The 16,894-nt window shown below is 39.8% G+C and overlaps 1 protein-coding gene across 1 annotated transcript in view; it reads right to left on the bottom strand.

Moving 5' to 3' along the window:
* Pappa (pappalysin 1) overlaps positions 1 to 16,894 on the bottom strand; it is a 252,286-nt gene that overhangs the window by 138,876 nt on the left and 96,516 nt on the right. The gene's annotated exons all lie outside the window — the stretch shown is intronic.

The raw sequence follows: 16,894 nt of genomic DNA, 5'->3' as shown, positions 1-16,894 counted from the left end.
GCTATATTCTCTTATTTGAGGATCAAAACAACCTTAAATGGTTACTCATATTTTTATGTTGTCTTTATAGATGATGGATCTGAAGAATAGAGATGGTAAGCCAGTTGTTTTCAATGACATGCTACTGAATAATATGTTATATTCTGCCTCCTTTATCCCCACAATCTTGCCCAATAACCATGTCTCTTGAAGAGAGGGTTCTTTTCCTGGAATAATTCTGGAAGCTGGTACCTGCCAGATTTCCAACATGCCAATACTGTATCTGTCTTCTGCTTAAGACTTCCAGGGCCTGCCCAGACTTCCTCACCCAGGAACCCATTTACTGCCAATTATCCTCTAACACAAAAGAATGTTTGTGTCAATGCTATATGGCCAAATCACTGCTCATATTTCCTGATAAAATGTTTTCAAAAGAATATGGTAGTTCATCTGCATCAACTTATGTGCCAATTATTCATTTTTATTGTAAATAATGAACCATGGTAAAAAACATAAAAAGGTTAATGAGGAGATTCCAGAGTGAAAGGAGGTAGATTTTATAAACAGAAGAAAGGTGTCAGGAAATCACAAGTTGTCCTAACAATATGTTATTTCAGCTGCTGTGAAGGCTGGAGCTGTTTGGACAAGACCAAGAAGATAACAGGTGCATGGACAACAGACCTGGAAGCTCCTGAGACTCAGTGTAGTGACAGAGCTCATGAGCAATAGATGGCTCTTGTGAAGAACAAACTCGTAAGGAAAACCAAAGACATGTCATCCCCAAAGTGACTTTGTTTGGGCAGCACTGAAGCAGTTACTGATGCTGGGGTAAACCAAACACCCCTGGGGAGTCTACAAGAGATCTGGCGATCCACATCCAGTGGGAGAGCACAGAAATATCCTGGGATATTGAAAAATAAATGATGGCTGCATTGCAAACTCCCCGAGTGACATCACCAAAATACACATTTTATTGAGTCCTTATCTATGCCTTGACTAATTAATGGCTCTTCCAAAAGCAGAGTAAGAAAGAGTGAAAGTTTAGGAATATACATGAAGGCACAACATAAATATATGAGTTTTATTATAAAGTCACCCAGTTCTAAAATATGGAGATGCATTAAAAGTAAGGCAATGTTTTGGAATAAAATAATAAATTTGCTTCAGAGAACATCCTGGCCACAGAGGGCTTATATTCTTTGTCTGAACAGATGTGGCACTTTTTTTCGTCTCTTGGGATTTTTAAAATTTTCTATTTTTCTTTTATATATTAATTACAGTTTATTTACTTTGTATCCCATCTGTAGCCCCCTTCCTCATTCCTTCCCAATCCCACCCTCCCTCCTTCATCTCCTCCCATGCTCTTCTCCAAGTCCACTGATAAGGGAGGTCCTCCTCCCCTTCCATCTGACCCTAGCCTATCAGCTCTCATCAGGACTGGCTGCATTGTCTTCCTCTGTGTTCTGGTACCCTGGTAAGGCTGATCCACCCTCAGGGGTAGGAATTAAAAAGGCTGAGAAAGAAATTAGGAAAACTGTATCCTTTCCAATAGTCACAGATAACATAAAGTACCTTGGTGTGACTCTAACCAAGCAAGTGAAAGATCTGTTTGAAATAAACTTCAAGTCTCTTAAGAAAGAAATTGAAGAAGACATCAGAAGATGGAAAGATCTCTTGTGCTTATGGATAGGCAGGATTAACACAGTGAAAATGTCTATCCTGCCAAAACCAGTCTACAGATGCAATGCAATTCCCATCAAATTACCAACAAAATTTTTTACAGACCTTGAAAGAAAAATTCTCAACTTCATGTGGAAAAACAAAAAACCCAGAATAGCTAAAACAATCCTGTACAACAACAGATCGTCTTGAGGTATCTCCATCCCTGATCGCAAGCAGTACTACAGAGCAATAGTAATAAAAACTGCATGGTACTGGCATAGAAACTGGCTGGTGGATCAATGGAACCAAATAGAAGACCCTGAAATAAACCCACCTACGGATACTTTTTCCATACAATGGTAAAAAGACAGCATCTTCAACAAATGGTGCTGGTCTAACTGGATGTCTACATGTAGAAAAATGCAAATAGACCACCATTATTATTGGTATGATTTCTCAATGTTCTTCCTCAGAAATGTCATAATACAGCTGAATGTGTCAGCTCACATCTGTAATCCAAGCACTTGAGAGGCTGAGATGAGAAAATTTGCCACAGTTGAGAGGCTGGTCCAAGCTACATAGTGAGTGCTAGATCAGCCTGCGGTATGGACTGAGAATCTGTCTCTCTGTCTCTCTTTTTGTCTCTCTCTATGGATGTGTATGTCAAATTATATTGATGGGAAATATATCTCAAGTATATAGTGTAATCACACATTGAAATTTGGTTAGATTATGGCATCGTTATCTTAAGAACATAAAATACTAGAGGTGACAAAAGCTCCACAAGAAGAACAACAGAGCCAACTAAACAGGACCCAGATAGGCCTGTGGCATCTGAGTCACCAACCAAGGACCATGCATGGACTGGCTCTAGGTCCTTTACATATATGTAGCCAGTGGACAGCTCAGGCTTCTTGTGAGTCCACTAGTGAGCTGAGTGGAGGCTCTCTCTGACTTGAACTCTGTTCTTTCTTTTTGATCACTTCCCCCCTCACGGGACTGCCTTGCCCGGCCACAGGGGAAGAGGAAGAACTCAATCCTCATGTAGCTGGATGAACTGGGGTAAGTGGGTAAAGGGGCTCCCCTATTCTCAGGAATAGGGGAGTGAAGATTGGGGAAAGATGGTGGGGGTGGGAGGAGAAGAGGGAGGGGCTACAACTGGGATGTAAAGTTAATAAACAAACTAATTTTAAAAAAGAACATTAAAAAACACAGAAGATCCTTAGGTCTAAACACTTAGACATTCATTTTAAAATGAATATTTGAAATTACTAATATATAGTTAATATTATGATGGGTCACTTACAACCTATAGAAACCCACAATCAAGTCATTACAATACTGGGGGTCTTCTTTTCGAATCACAGCGTGTTCTGTTATCCCACGCCTCTGTGCAAACACAGAATGAACAATAAGGCAGTACTGTGTGAAGAATAAAAGACAGACCTTATTTACACTGTGTTAACACCTTACTTTGTTTCTTTCGGGGAACCTCTGAGCCCCTTGATTTTTCTTGATTGATATCCAACTGTTTCCATATCACAGCATTCATGTCTTACAGTGTCTCAGTAGATGGTTTCTCTTTTCAAGCTGAATATGATTTGTCTAAAACTCAACCCTTTAGAAAAACAACTTTAATTATAGTTTCAATTTGTTTCCTACTTGCCAGACATAATATGTTATACTTTGTGCAGATAGTTTCAGTTAAAAAAAAAAACATACCTTGATCAATTATTATTAAACCTTTTCAGGTGAAGAGACTAGCACAGTGAAGAGAGAATAAGCTACCTGCCCACACCTTTTGCCATGGGTAGAAACCTGAACCAGTTTTATGTAACCACAAACCAAGACTGCTTATTTCAGTCACAGATGATTCCAGCTGTTATGTATTGGGAAGTATAACAGACAGGAAATCAAAAGACAGCACCTGCCACCTAGAAGGGTTTATATACGATGTCTGGTTGTAAAGATCAAGAAATCAAAAGATACACATTCTCTTTTACACACTATTAGTGATCCACTGTTGTGGGAAGCCAGTACTTGCCTGAACATCCATTTTTTAATCTCTGAAATAGAATATGGAGAAATGTGATACTCATGTTTTCAATCTATAGCTCCAATTTAATGAGAAATGTGTTCTGTCTTCCTGGCCTGGACTTTTATACAGGTTAGAAGCTGCCACTGCAGTTAAAATCCTGTACTAAGAATGGGTGTAGGTCAACATCTACCACCCAGACTGTCTGAGCTGGAAGATCTGATGGTGAGACCACCTAGGCTGCCTCTGGCTCAGGAAGATCCCAGACATCCTGGTCCAGCCTGGGGCTAAGAGTCAGAGGGTAATGCCCTCGCATTTCAGATACCAGCTCAGAGCCAAGAGTGAGGAAGGAAGAAAACAATCACTTTTCAGGCCCGAGAAGAAATGCCAGAGACTTCATTTAAATCCTTACAGCTCCTTTAATTAGAAGATATTTCAATTATACAGAAAAGTGTGGGGAATACAAAAAAATTTACACAGACTTCCTCTTCATCTTTGTCAAGTTGTTACCTTGGGCTATGTTTTATCTCTTTCTCCATTTGGTTTTTACGATTTTTATAGTTTTGTACATATCTACTGGTTTACATACCTTAATTCATAGAGATTGTAATATTATATCTATGTATCTGTGTAGCTTTTTCTCTATGTGCTTGTTTTGAGATTATCCTCATTGGTACAAGTAGATTCTGGTCATTATTTTTCACCACCAGAAGTGTGTTACTCTACAAGCAATACTTTCATTGTCTATTTTCTATATAATGGGAAATCTAGGTTGATTCTTTTAATATCATTATTATTTAACATTTTTGTTTGTTATTTTCAACAATGTTGCTTTAAACAATTCTAGTCGCACTCCTGTGGACAAAGAACAAGAGTTTTCTGGAGGAAATTCACCCAACAATAACGTTACTAGGCAGAGAGTACTTGCATTTCTAAACTTATTACATGCTGCCCAGTTGTTCTCCCAAATGGTTGCATCAATTAGCAGGCCTACCGACAGACTTCCCTTTGCCTCCGTCTTTGCCAGCACTCAATTCTGCCAAGCATTTATTTTTTTGCCAATCGGCCGGTTATTAAATTATATTTAATTATTGTATTATTTTGTTGTTGCTTCATTACTAATAAGCCTGAGTATCTTTTTATATAATTGTTGGCCTCATACGTTTCTAGCCCCATGAATTGCTTGCTCATTCTATTGCCTTTTCAAAAATCAAGTTTTCTGTATTAGTGTGTCGTGTGTTTACATACACTGGGTATGAATTATTTATAACTTACAACTTTGAAAATGTCATTTTTAAGTCCATTACTCCTGTTTACTCTGTTTATGCTGTTTGTTGGATACTGATTTTTGTTTCCTTAATGATTTGTGTTCCAATATCATAAAATAGCTAATATTTAAAAAAATTTTATTTAAAATTTTTTGCCTATATGTCTGTCTGTGTTGGGATATACGCATGTATGATGGCAGGTGCCCACAGACTCCAGATGTAGTCAGTGGATCTCTAGAGCTGGAGTTACAGGTGGCTGTGAATTGCTTCACAGCGATGCTGAGAATCAAATTTGAATCCTCTGCATACGTGCTCTTGACCATTGAAACATCTCTGCAGCTCTTTACTTACTTAAAATTAGCAAGTAGCTTGCGGTTTGCATATATTTACTTATGGATAATTTCACTGCACTGGTCCTACTTATTTATTATTTGTTACTTGTGTATTGTGGGCGTGTATGCATGTACATGCCTGTTCACGCATGTGCTTGCTGTGGAGGCCAGAGGGCAGTTTCAGATACTCTTTCTCAATTGTGTCTCCTCCTTTGTTTTTATTATTAAACCTGGACTGGCTGTTTCATCCTGAGCAACTCTCCAGTGAACTGTTGCAACTATTTTTGCCTCTCTGTCCTCAGCACTGGGGTGATAGGAACACACTACCATGCCTGGCTTACATGTGAATGCTGTAGATCTGAACTTTATACTTGCACAGAGAACATGTTACCTACCGAACAGTTTCCCCAGCACTGAAACTTAAGTTTTCTTTCATACCATCCGTAGCAATCTATTTTAATTTACATATCTTGATTTGTGTTATGAATCCATTCTATATTTTGTTTTCTTCCTCCAAAAATTATTTGTTCTTTTATTAAGTTATAAGGTTCTTTGTTTGTTTGTTAATGTCTAGTGGAATTTTTATGCCAATTTCACTGAATACATAGATGTATTTGAGGTAAAAAGACTTCTTTCTAATTTTTTTTTTTTTTTCAATGCAGTTTATTCAGGAACCTTGAACAATCCTCGGACCCTGGGGAAAGCCAGCCCACAGCTTAAATAGCCTCTGGGTAGCCAACCCAGGCGTGCCACGGGGGCAATGCAGATAGGTCCACATACATGGAAGCAAGCCAGATCCTCGGCCTTAGCCAAATGTGGAGTTGTTCGTGACAGAGAGCACTCACCATCGGGAAGGTGGAAGGCGGAAACCAGCTCCATCTTTAAGGCATAGCATTCCGCAGCTCTCTACAGTTCCCCCTTTTTGTTTTAGACGCATCAGGCAAGAGTAGAGGTCTGATCTCTGATATTAGAAATAAATTGGGACTTTGTACAGATGTTCATTTAGGTGTCATCCACCCAAAGAGCATCAGACCGTCCGATACCTTTTTCTCAGAGGCGGGACCTGGGGCATCAACCCGCATGCAATCAGACATGCTCTTCTCTGGGTCCAAAGCGGCTGACCCTGAGTGCAGTGCTTAGCCTCGCATCCTGAGCGTATCATTTTAGCTTTTTATGGTATCCAACCATGCTTGGGGAGAATGTCCTGCTTCAATGGCTGTAAAGGCCTGAATGATCATGGCTGCATCACACTGTTGTGAGACTCTAATCTTGCATATATACCACAGGCAAACCAAGGAGACCAACACCAGAAGGCCTGCTAACTCTCCCATGCCCGCCCATTCCTTCAGATGATTCATGGCTGCAGCAATCCATGTTGATAATCCTGTGGCTAGTCCTGCGTCCACTCCGGTAGAATTTACTGTGACAATGGCCACTCTCAGCTGCTCCATCGTAGTATCGAATTCTCCAGTCCAATTACCTAAAATATAGCTCGACAATTGTTTAGACAGATTTGCAGCACAGGAAAAATTCTCATGTTGTATGCTAGTGACACAAAGTCCAGCATACTTTCATTGACAGCCAGGTTGAGCGATTTGCCATAGGGTATCAATTTGCTCCTGCAAGAGGTCAATCCTCTGATTGAACACCATCAAGCTTCCTTTTAGTTGAGCATTAATTCCTTTATGTACAACTAAGGCATGAGCTACATTGGCTAACTGATTATTCAGGGTCTGAGCAGTCTAAGATCAGAAAGGAGAGGAGAACCTCCCCTATTAGTGGACTTGGGGAGTGGCATGCAAGCAGAGGGAGGAGGGAGGGTGGGATTGGGATGGGAGGAGGGAGGGGCTTATGGGGGGATGCAGAATGAATAAAGAGTAATTGATGAAAAATTTAAGAAAAAAGGGAAAAAAGTAATTTAAGAACCTTAAATGACTTTCAAAATTGGAGGAAAACATGGAGTTAGTCAATTGGCATGGAGCACGTCTCGCCCCTGGGGGCAATGGTCTCCTGAACCTACTCAGACCTCGGACACCACCACTGCTAGTTCTAGAACTGACGCAGGATGTTCCAACGAGGGGTTAAGGCTTCTCATAATATTTCCTATAAGCCCACACCTGTTTGTCTATATCCCCCATTTTTATTCATTATTAGCCAGATAGAGCCAAGTAATTGTGGTAATGATACTTGCTTTTTTGCCCAATGCTGGAATGCTAGTAAAGTTAGGTATGCCCTGGTTACTCGCATGCCTCACTGGGTGCCTATGCCCATTGATGCCCCTCACGCTATGACTCTCTTCAGACAGAAAAGGGATCTTGGAACTACAGCCACCATTGTTACTACCATCTCATTGACGGCTGTTGGAGCTACCACCAGGGCATTAGCCATGAGTCATACTGGGCAGACTGCTCAAACCCTGAATAATCATTTAGCCAATGTAGCTCATGCCTTAGTTGTACATAAAGGAATTAATGCTCAACTAAAAGGAAGCTTGATGGTGTTCAATCAGAGGATTGACCTCTTGCAGGAGCAAATTGATACCCTATGGCAAATCGCTCAACCTGGCTGTCAATGAAAGTATGCTGGACTTTGTGTCACTAGCATACAACATGAGAATTTTTCCTGCGCTGCAAATCTGTCTAAACAATTGTCGAGCTATATTTTAGGTAATTGGACTGGAGAATTCTTTCTAATTTAAAACATCTTATTCTTGGAAAGGGGCATTGGAGCAGAGGAAGGAGGGAGGGTAGAGTTGGGAGGGAATGAGAGGGAGGGCTACAACTGGGATTCAAAGTGAATAAAATGTAAATAAAATAAAATAAAATAAAACGTCTTATTAATTCACATATCTGATTATTTCATACACTTGAATATTCTTTTATTGTAAAACAGTGTAAAACATTTTTGAAAAAAATGGAGATGATTTTTCTCATTAGGAATGCATTCCTAACTAGACATTTCATAGGTGTCAATGTTCTAATTAATTGTAGCTCTATTTAAAAAAATAAACATATATGCTTTCCAATTCTCTAGAGATGGTAGAAACAATTAAGGTATAATTAAAACATGTTCAGAAGTCTTCTAGATTATTTCAATAACATGTTGATTCTGTGTTGTCACCAGAAGACCAAAGACAGCTTTGTTTATTTATTTTCTCTGATACTTCTTTTTTCAAATGCAGAAGATTGGATTCAGGGCCTAGCACATGCTAGGAAAGCATTCTCTCATCAAGCTACATCTTTAGCCCAGTCTCTTCCCTTACATTCCTCTCTATCTGGAAATCAATGAGACTATGGGGAATTCTGGATTTGACTCTTCGGTTTACAAAAAATGATGCTAATGCTTTTGAATGACATAGAGATTAAATTAAAAAAAATTTATTTGTGGTGCTGAGGAACAAATCCAGGACTTCACACATGCTAAGATGAACACTCTATATTGAACTACTGGCCCCTCATATATATATAAATATGAATCCATAATATATACATATATATATACACACACACACATGTTTTTGTATCTAGTAAATGACTCTAACTCAAGAGTCTGATAATTTAATTTAATAATTTGAATTACAATAGAAGATGATCTAATACTAAAATCATCTCTCATGCTAGAATAATCCAGCTTTTATTCACTATGTGTGTTTCTAGGAGATTATGGATTTCAATACAGTACTGAATTTTCTTTTGTAATATCCACAAAATTATATATCCTTAGTCATAAATTTCATCAGCTGAATGTTTTATAGTTTTTTATTTATTTATTTGATTCTTTACATATGACCTAACAAAAATCATATGATAAAAAATAACGTAAAAAATCATCTTCTATAAGATACTAATTCCGTAATATTTGTTGAGGTTTGTTCTGCTATCTAATGAACAAAAATGTAAATATTTGTACTTTTAAATTTTAAAAATGCTTAACTTATCATATTACCATATTTAACAAAACATATATAAAGGAGCAAATGCCATTGTGTAGTTAAAAATCTTCTAGATTATCACTGTATCTTAATATGCACTGTAGTTTTCAGTTGAGACTTCTAGATTATCACTGTATCTTAATATGCACTGTAGTTTTCAGTTGAGACTAAGGATAGTTCAGTGATCTTTCCAAAATCAAGAAGACAATAATTTAAAAGTAAGATCTGAACCAAAGAGTTGGGTTCCATATACATACATTGTTCATATATTCTAACTTGATCATATATTCTAGCTGATTTCTTGGTTATGCATTGATGGACAAAAAAGTTCAGGACATAACCTTTGAAGAGAGCTCATGCTCCCATTATGATTCTAAAGGGCTTTAGGGATATTTAACACAGAATAACATATATTTCATATTTTATACAGATACGTATAAGGAATCAAATTTAACCTCAATGCGTGTTTTGGGGCAGTGATATTTTTACGTTGTTGGCATTTGAACACAGAGCCTTCTGCCTGTTAGGCATCTGTCCTACCACTGCACTTCATTCCCAGTCCTCTAACACACCTTTACAGTGGGGGTTGATATTTTTGTGGAATTAAGAAATGATAATATATTATCACAATTTACTGATTCTTTTGTTTGACAACCAATTCTTATTATATTACTTAATATTCAGTATAAATTAGTGTTATGTAAAAGAATTACTTTAAAAATGAAATCTCTGATCATAATATGTGAGGTAAACATCATTATGTCTATCTTTTTAATGTATAAAGCATACAATTTACTATAAGACCATAAACTTACAATACAATTAAATTTTTAATGTTCATGAGCCTGTAACAGTCTGGCTAGCTAGCGACATTCTTTTAAAAATCCTGAACAAATATGTTTGTATCATCTCACTAGTTTACCTGCTTTGTCCACCTACATGGCATTCATTTAGCCATCGTAGGATTCTCTCAGTCCTGGGAGACAAAGTGAATAAACTGTGGTGCTGTCTCTGGGTGGTGGTGGCACATGCCTTTTACACCAGTACAAAGGAGGAAAAGGAAGGAGAACCTCTGTGAGTTCCAGGTCAGCCTAGTTTATACAGCAAGTTCCAGCACAGTCAGGGCTAAACAGAGAAACCCTGTCTCAAAAACCCAACCCAACCCAATCTACAAAAATAAATAAATAAATAGATAAATAAATAAATAAATAAATAATATGGCACTGTCTTTAAGATGTTCCTTAGAAGGGAAAGTATTAAAACAGACACATTTAGCCTCATATAAAAATCATACACACGACTGAGGAAGGTTACTATTGCCTGGGGTGGTGAGGAGAGCATCTTAGATGAGCTCTCTCATGAGTAAAGCTCACGTGACTGCAGAAAGGTCAGAAGTCAACTCAAAAAAAGGAGAGATTTGTGGAGCTTGTGTCCGTCCCTTCCAGGTCTTTCTATATCCCCCTTCTTTCATAAGATTCCCTGCCCAAAGTCTGGCTATGAGTCTCAGCATCTCCTTCGATACCCTGTGGGTAGAGTCTTTCAGAGGCCCTCTGTGATAAGCTCCTGTCCTGTTCCCCATTTTCTCCTTCTTCCAAAGTCTATCCCATTTGCCTTTAAAATCTGGAACCAGTGGTCTTTTCTGAGGGTGATATTCCAACCAAGGACCATTCATGGAGATAACCTAGAATCCCTGCACAGATGTAGCCCAGGACAGCTCAGTGTCTAAGTAGGTTTCCTAGTAATGGGAACAGGGACTGTCTCTGACCTGAACTCAGTGGCTGGCTCTTTGATGACCTTCCCCTGGGGGGTAAGGGGGAAACAACCTTATCAGGGCACAGAGGAAGACAATAAAGCTAGTCCTGATGAGACCTGATAGGCTAGGGTCAGATGGAAGGGGAGGAGGCCTGGGGGAGGGGCATGGGAGGACAACAGGGAGGGAGAGTGGGATCAGGATCAGGAGGAGACCACAGAGGGTGCTACAGCTGGGATACAAAGTGAATACATTGTAATTAAAAACAAACAAACAAACAAAAAAACGCTGAGAGATTTGGCAGGGTGTGGTGGCCTGTGCCTGTAATCCCAGTAGGAGGGAGGTAGAGCCAGGGGAACCTCAGTGAGTTTGAGGCCAGCTTGGTGTATAAGGCAAGTCCAGGACAGTCAAGGCTACACAGAGAAAAACACTCTCTTGAAAAGAAAAAAAAAAAAAAAAAAGACCAAAACAAGAAAACTAACCAACCAAACCAAACTCCCAAGAGACTTGGCTTTCCTGGCAATGACTTGATGACATTTGCCTTTGGTAGCAGAACAGCACCTGGCCTGGGGAGAGAACAAATGTCTATTGGATAGATAGATGATGTAGGTCTACCACTATAGTAGGTATTTTTATATCTTTCTTTATTTAAAGAGAGCTATAACTTCTGTTAGCATGCCATACCTTAGGGGGTCACCTTGAAGCCATGAGTAGTCTGCCCAAAGAATGCCTTTCTTAACACGCAAGACAGCAAAGTTACATATACTCAAGGTTTTCATGTGTAGTTGTCATAAAGTATTCAATTCCAGTGTGAGTTTCACCATGAAGTATTAAAGGTATGTTCCATTTCTACTTTAGGTTGGGAGGTGTTTTGATTTAACTTGTTTTAGTGAGGTTGGTGGTGGGGTGGTTGTTAAAGATTTTGCACAAAGTAGTACTCTTTGAAAGGAGTATCTTAAAAAGCTGACCTGGATCAACTGGGAAGAAAAGCAGACATGATTCTTTCATTAACTCTGCTGTTTTGGACAAGTCAGTTCTCTCTGTTCAGTTTGTCCTTGTTCAATTAAAAACATGGAGTTTAGGAAGGATGAGTAAAACAAACTAAAGATACTGTCATTGACTTCAAATAATTCAAAGAGAAACATGGGTAATAAGCTAAGTTAAATATGGTTGAAATACAAGGTACAGCTTGAATATTGGAAATGCAGAGCAAGATGCAACCATGGCTGTAAAGAGTAAGAGGTTTCTTTAGGCTTCTTTTTTTTTTACACCGGGGTTAAGTTGGTTTCTGGTATATATCTTGTACTTGTATAAATCAAGTTTCTTGTACTTTTTTTAAATAAAACCAGTCACTTTCTATCACATTGCATGTCTATTTACTTGTTGAAGCAGAGGACACATTAGCCCATCATAGTAATATCTTAGTTTCTAGCACACTGTCTGGCACACAGTGTTCCAGATGTGTCTACTAAATAAATTAATAGTTTGAAATGGTGCATAGAGGAGGAATGTCAGAAGATGTCAATAATGACTGTGGTGTTCTGAGCTGTAGGAATGACATGTAACAGAGTATAGTACACGAATAGTTCATGTAGACTGAACGTTCAGCTTAGCCACAAGAAGAGGAAACTTTTACTGCAATGATCAAGTCAAAGTGTACAGTCAGCGAGGAATCCTCAGTCATGGGAGAGGGGGGAATCCATTGAATAGGTTCATGTAGTGACTGCCCAAGCTTCTTCCTACCAAAGCTGTCAACCTCAAAACTTAGGTGTATTAAAGTTAGTTGAGATACTGTGTTAGCATCCGTCCTCTAGAATTCATCTCCATCTGTCCTCCATCCTCTCCAATCCAGGCACTAGGAAGACATCGGCCTTTCTACACAAATGCCTGAGGTCCTATTGCTAAGAAAGATCCTTTGTTTTGTTTCACAATAGCTATCATCTTATTCCTCCTGGTGACCACTGCAGCCTCTAGTGCAAGGTCTGAATTCGACAAATGAAGAGAGAAACATCAAGATCTGAGACTCTGATGAGCATTTGGATACCTTCCCAATGGGACTAGCACAGAAACTGTCACACAGGTAATGCAAAACTCATTCTTTTCACATTGACAGAGCTGTTTTTACTGTGTGTAGATGCAGAAAAGAGAAAATATATACACATAAGTGATTAATTCCAGCAGCCTTTGATATAATTGTCCAAAGCTTTGCCCTGGTACCAATTTAAAGCACAGTAGCAAATCTAATAAAACTAACAGTTTGCAGCCAAGGCCTTTGTTATTTTGTTTTAATTATCTTTTACCACCAATTGAAATGATTTTCTTACTTTCTTGGTGCAATGAAATAAAGCATAAGGGGAAGAACTGAGAGACAATGTGGAAATTATAAAAGATTCTGAGCTCAAGATCCTGGCATAAGGTAGCAGGCATCCTGTGATTTTACTGGTTATTTGTGTCATGCTGAGATCTGGATGGAGTATATTTACCACTTTGGGGAAACCCCACACCTGGATAGCATTAACATAAAGAGGAAAGCAATCCCAAAGGACCCTAATTTCTTTCTGAAGGCAACTGAAAGAGGTATGTGACAATTTCTCCAAACACTTCAATAGTGATGGACAGGTCACTTGATTGTAGAGCAGAATCTCACGACAAGCTCCTGGATCGCCAAGGACTCTGGGAGCCAAAACACCAGATAGAGTCGGATGTAAACAAGGCATGCAGTATAGTGTGAAAATCGAGGCCAAGTTGGGGCCAGCCAGTCCAGCACAGGGACCCAGTGACAGCTGGTGATTGAGCAGCAGTGAGGAGTTACTGAGGACTAGGGGCCAGTGGGGAAAGCAATCTCCTCTCTCCTCCCCATAGCCTTTCTGGGTGGCCAGCAATTTTATTACTGGCAGAGGGCAAGCCCAACAGCATTTTTGAATTTGGCACCACATCTAAAACTTATTTGGGGGCAGGGCTTCCCTTTCTTCTCTGCCCCCACCATCCCCATGGACGCTTTGGGTTCGGTGAAAGCCCTCGTGCTGTTAACAGGCTACATTTCTCCTCAATTTTGAAACCCATGTGTGCTTGGGGAAAATGTAATCCTTATGTTTCTGATTCATTTACACTTAACTCATCAAAACGCTATTTTGTAAGAACTATTTGATGTCTACAGACTCTGCTGAACCACTTTGTAAGTCCTGCTTATTAGGATCAGGAAGTTACATTTCGGTGGGGAGGGGGGGGTTGAATCTACAAGATTGAATCTCTTTTGAAATGAGGACTCCTGGAGGGTCATGCGAACCCTGAACTTGACCAAATGTGCTCCCTTATTTCCTAGGCACCTCCTCACCTACTCCAGCTGCCACTGGGTCACTACATCAACTTTCTGTGATTTCAGTCAGAGCAACCACAGAAGACTACTCCATGATCAGGGAGACTGAGCTCCCAGTGGAATCCCAAGGTCTGGCAAGACTACAGCATTCTTGCTATATGTGGAAGAAACACCTAGCTTAGCAATCAAAAGCCCCGAGTTCTGTTCTCCATTCTCTCACCAAATGACTGTGTGACTGTGGAGAAGTTACCTTTCTGTTGTTAGGTAGTTGTTAGCTTAGTTGTTTCTTTTGCGAATTGCCAATGCTGATTGGACGATTTTCAGTGCCCCTTCTAAGCCCTAGAGGTTTGGGTCTAATTTCTAGATAGTGGATGGGAGCAGCTCAGAAGAATTTGTTTCAAAGTTTGCTGACTGAGTTTCTATTTACAGAGCTCAGCTTGGGCAAAGTACACAAAACAGTGGAGCTCAGGACCCCAACACTTCAAAGTGTCTCACTGTGGATGAGTACTAAGCCTAGGGAAGTTCCCCCCGCCCCAGCTGCACAGCAAGTTGATGGCAGAGTCAACGAGAATACAAAGTCAAAAACAAGAAACACTCAGTAGCTTTTCTATACACACATTTTCTGGCATTTTTGTTAAACAAGATTGTACGTGGGTTATGAACTTTTTGTTTTTTTCCCATGGGATGTTGAAGTTGGGGAGAAAGGAAAAAATAACAATAAAAAAAAAACAAAAACAAACAAACAAACAAAAAAACAGCGAAACCCTACTTCCTACTCTGACAGCAGGAATGTGAAAGCCGACGTCAGGATGGAAGTGGAATGGCACTGCTTTGCAAGAGGCACAGGGAGGTAGTGTCTGGCTTGTATTAAAGCCCATGAGTGAATGATTAATCCTGGGCAGCAAACAAAGCCAGAGCCCTGTAACATTAGAGGCATTAGTGCTATGGAAGATTAACCCTACTGCCCCCCAGGGGACCTTTTCAGAATATTGGACTACACTCTGAGAATCAGTGGGTGATGAAAGCTGGTGGTCTCACAGGTCCAGTTTGTTTAGTCCCAGCACACACACACACACACACACACACACACGCACTCATTCACACACATTGAAACAGACACAGAGAGACAGAGGAAAGACAGAAAGAGAGACAGTCAGAGATAGATATAACCCACAAACACACACACAAGCTAGTGTGTGTACATGCGTACATGTAGAACTACCTGTATACCTCATTTCCCCATGCCTTTCTACAGAAGAGAAATGCTACAGTTCAAAGTGACCTGTAGGTGGTGCCTGCTTTCGATTGATGGGCCAGCACCTGGAAGTCACTTTTGAACACCTCTTCTAAGCTCAACGTAAGTATGCCTTTGAATTTATACTTATTCCAACGTTTCCAAACCCGTACATCTGCCTTTTCCTTCTGAATAGTTATAGAGTTACATTTGTTCAACTTCATCTTGTTAACTCTCTTGTACCTCAACGCCCTAGACCAAAGTCATCATCCAGCTCTGCACCATTCTTACTTTCCTTACTATTTACACCTGAAGCCTCCAACGCTGCCCTACCAGCTGTACACGGCTTAAGAGATGTTGTATGACCAAATGTAATCAGTACTTCATGTTGCCCAAAGCCTCATTCTCTGTAACTCCAGCTCCTCTGAACAAAGTCTGGACTCTTCAGCAGGCATTCTGTGAACTGTTTCCCTTCAGACTCTTCTGTATTTCTATTCACACTCTTCTTTCTCAGTTTCACCCTTTATCATCATAAGGCGACAGCCTCACCTCCACCGTCTGGATAGACCGGATGGAGCTTCCCTAGCAATGTGGTCTTTTACAGGGACTTATTATGAACTCTTAGAGCAGAATGTAGAACTCCTAGTCAATGGGATTCCCTTAACATAACATTTCATGTTGTTTTATAATCCCATATTTATTGGTTCAGTTTTCATATGAATAAAACTTAGCTTCTTGAAGGCTAGTCTTCAGCGCCTGAAGGATGGTGGTAATTAAGTGCCTGCTGAATGAATAAAAGACTAGCTTACACATGTGACCTAATCCACTCTCTTCAGGAAAAGGAAAACTGAGGGTTTTTTTTTGGGGGGGGGTGGAGAGGGGAAGAGAATCTTTTAATTTTGTTATTTTGATCCTTCAGTGCCCACCTCATCCTGTGAGTTCTATTGAATGTATTGTGGAAATCTTTTTGATGTGCCACAGAGGATATTCATTTTTGACCATCTATTTGATATGTGGCCTTGTTCTAAAAGTTGAAGACCCTAACACTGATGAAAAACATACCTAAAACATACGACTGTTGTCTGACAGTGTTTAAAGCCTCAAGAGAAATGACGATTCTAGGTTTGATTTGCACCTAACCTAGAGTCCAGACTTCCTGATAGTCAATTGTCTGCTTCCATCTTACAGAATTACATTAGATGTGCTTAATGCTGCTCGGAGCTCCAGGAAAGTCTCAAGAGAGGCTGTCAGACCCAGAAATGATCTTCACAGTCATCTACCTGCTCCTTCATTTACATAAGGGGGTTTGAGTACAGAGACAAAGCCCCCATCTGCCCTGATACACAGCAAAAACAGTAGTAGAATTCTGCTACAGGGATCCAGCCCC

The sequence above is a fragment of the Meriones unguiculatus genome, chromosome 3, assembly GCF_030254825.1.
Source record: "Meriones unguiculatus strain TT.TT164.6M chromosome 3, Bangor_MerUng_6.1, whole genome shotgun sequence".
Taxonomy (NCBI): domain Eukaryota; kingdom Metazoa; phylum Chordata; class Mammalia; order Rodentia; family Muridae; genus Meriones; species Meriones unguiculatus.
This window is presented reverse-complemented; position numbering and strand designations above follow the sequence as displayed.